Source organism: Oryctolagus cuniculus, chromosome X, assembly GCF_964237555.1.
Source record: "Oryctolagus cuniculus chromosome X, mOryCun1.1, whole genome shotgun sequence".
Classification (NCBI taxonomy): Eukaryota; Metazoa; Chordata; class Mammalia; order Lagomorpha; family Leporidae; genus Oryctolagus; species Oryctolagus cuniculus.
This window is the reverse complement of record NC_091453.1, coordinates 69,552,390-69,555,029: the sequence shown is the minus strand read 5'-3', so window position 1 is coordinate 69,555,029 and position 2,640 is coordinate 69,552,390. Positions and strand designations below refer to the sequence as shown.

The 2,640-nt window shown below is 46.6% G+C and overlaps 1 pseudogene; it reads left to right on the top strand.

Annotated features, from left to right (window-relative positions):
• Positions 1 to 218: 218 nt before the first annotated feature.
• Positions 219 to 982, top strand: LOC100344102 (single-strand selective monofunctional uracil DNA glycosylase pseudogene; annotated as a pseudogene).
• The last annotated feature ends 1,658 nt before the right edge of the window (positions 983 to 2,640 follow it).

Below are 2,640 nucleotides of genomic sequence, written 5' to 3'. Positions count from 1 at the left end.
GCTCTCTCATGTTGGTGCCCAAGCACTTGGGCCATCATCTGCCACCTCCTAGGATGCACACCAGCAGAAACTGGATTGATAGGAGGCTGAGGAGCCAGGACTCTAATACTCTGATATGGGATGCAGACACCTAAAGCCGTGGCTTAACCTACTTTATCACAATGCCTGCTGCCAAAAGGATGGTCTGAGCTACATTTTGAAGGATTGGTGACAGCAGCATGGCTGGGCCCCAGGCTTTCCCACTGGGCTCCCTCCATGAGCCTGCAGGTGTCCTGATGAAGGCCGAGCCCTGCCTTCGGAGCTTGGCTGAGGGCTTTCTGGAGGAAAAGCTTTGGCTCAGCACTGAGTGGAGCCAGCTACAGTTTTCAGAGCCCATGGACATCATCTACAGTCCTGTGGAGTATGCATGGGTGCCACATCGTAGCTACCTGCCACCCTCTGCCAGTGCTCTTCTTGGGTGTGAACCCAGGATCTACTGGCAGGCCCAGACTGATCTGGGTCTTGTTGGGCAGCCAGAGGCCTATGTTGATCCCTGCACAGGAGCAGCCTAAGCGACCAGTGCTGGAACTGGCATGCCCACAGTCAGAGGCGAGTGATGCCCAATTCTGGGACTTTTTCTGCAACCTCTGCACACAGCCTGAGGTCTTTTTTCCATTGCTGCTTCCTCCACAATCTGTGTCATCTGCCCTTTCTGGCTCCCAACTGGTGCAACTTCACTTCTACAGAGCTGCCCGCCAAAGCAGCAGCTTGGGGTCTGCAATGGGGCCCTCTGCCAGCAGGTGCAGCTGCTGGGGGTGCAGCTGCAGTGGTGATGGGAGTGGAACAGCTGGCAGAGCAGTAGGCCTCTGTAAGGCCTGGTGCCAGAAGTCCAGACAGAGGGGCTCCTGCACCCCTCTTACTGTAACCCACAGGCCAACAGGGGCTAGGAGGCAGTGGCTAAGGAGAGACTGAGTTGGGGCTGCTGCCACTGCTAAAGAAATAAGTGCCCCTTGGCCTGATGGAGGACATGTTCGGGGCCGCCAGGTTATTTTTGCACAAGCACAAGGCTGCACATCTCCTGGACTGGAGAGGCAAAATCTTCCTGAGCTTCCTGTCACCAGCAAACATGTTCTTTGATCTCTTGGACTGTCTGCTGAGCTGCAGCAGAAGTTTTGACGCTAGTCTCCATGCTCCTGATTCTTGGCTCTCTTCACCTTCCTTTAAGCCTTGCCTCTTTTGTCTCATGGGCTCTGACTCCATGGGAATCAGCAGATTCTTTGTGGTACCTGCAGACTGCTCTACCTCTTTGTTTCTGTGGGCTCTTCACTCAGCAGAGAGGGACCTACACAGTGACTTTTTTCCTCAGATTTGGGAAATTATCAGCTGTTATTCTTCAAATAGGTTTGTTTTCTCTTCTTCACTTCTTTTTTCTCCCTCTGGAATTTCTACACTTTGTATGGTTTTCTGCTTGGTTGTGTCCATATGTCCCTTAAGCGGTCTTCATTTTCATCATTCCTTTTTCTTCTTGCTCCTCTTCTGAGTTATTTCAAAATTCTCATTTTCAAGTTCACTGATTCTTCTTGCCAGTCAAGTCTACTATTGTGGTTTCTGTAGTGGATTTTTCAACGTAGTTACTATATTCTTCAGTTACAGAGTCTGTTTTGTTTCTTCATACCTTCTATCTCATCCATTACTGATATGGTCATTTTGTTCAAGAATTAATTTCCTGATTTCATTTAGTTGTCTATATATGGTCTCTTTTCACTCACTGACCATCCTTATCATTGTAATTTTGAATTATTCCTTAATAATAAATAAATCTCTGTTCTTTTTAAATAAGTTTCTGGGGATTTAATTTGTTCCATTAAATACCCTCATGTTTTCCCTTTTTTGTGTTTTTTTAAATTTTTTGTTGACATTTCAGAATTTGAAAAATGAACTATCTCTTTCAAATTTTTTGATCTAGTTTCTTATAGGGAAAATTTTTCAAACTTCAACTCAGTTAGAAATTCAGAAGACTGTTAAACACTTGGGGGATGGCATCCTTCCAAGCCTGTCTGTGTAATTTAATGGAAGATGTTTGCTGTTTCTACTCAGGAGCTCCGCCTGGTGTCTGTATGTAATACTGAAGCTTCTACTATGCTGTAGTAAGTTGAGGTACTGGCGCTCCACCTAGTGTCTGTCTGTTATATTGCAGACTCTGGTGTACTTGTTGCTCTCCGAGAATACAGATTTTCTCACTGGGCTTAAGTGCAGTTGGATTCACATTCACCAGAGGACCAGGAAACTTTTACCTGTTTATGGATTTCTCAGAGAGGCATTTTTAAAGATTTATTTATTTATTTATTTATTTCGAAGTCATTGTTACAGGCAGAGAGGGAGAGACAGAGAGAGAGAGAGAGAGCTCTTCTATTCACTGGTTCACTTCCCTGAAACAGCCAGGCTTGGGCCAGGCTAAAGCCAGGAGCCAGGAGTTTTCTCCAGAACTCTCATATGGCTAGCAGGGGCCCAAGCACTTGGGCCATCTTCCACTGCCTTTCTCAAGCCATTAGGAGGAAGCCACATTGGAAGTAGAGCAACCAGAATATCAATAGGTGCCCACCTGGGATTCCTGTACCACAGGTGATGGCTTTACCCTCTGTGCCACAGCACCAACTCCTA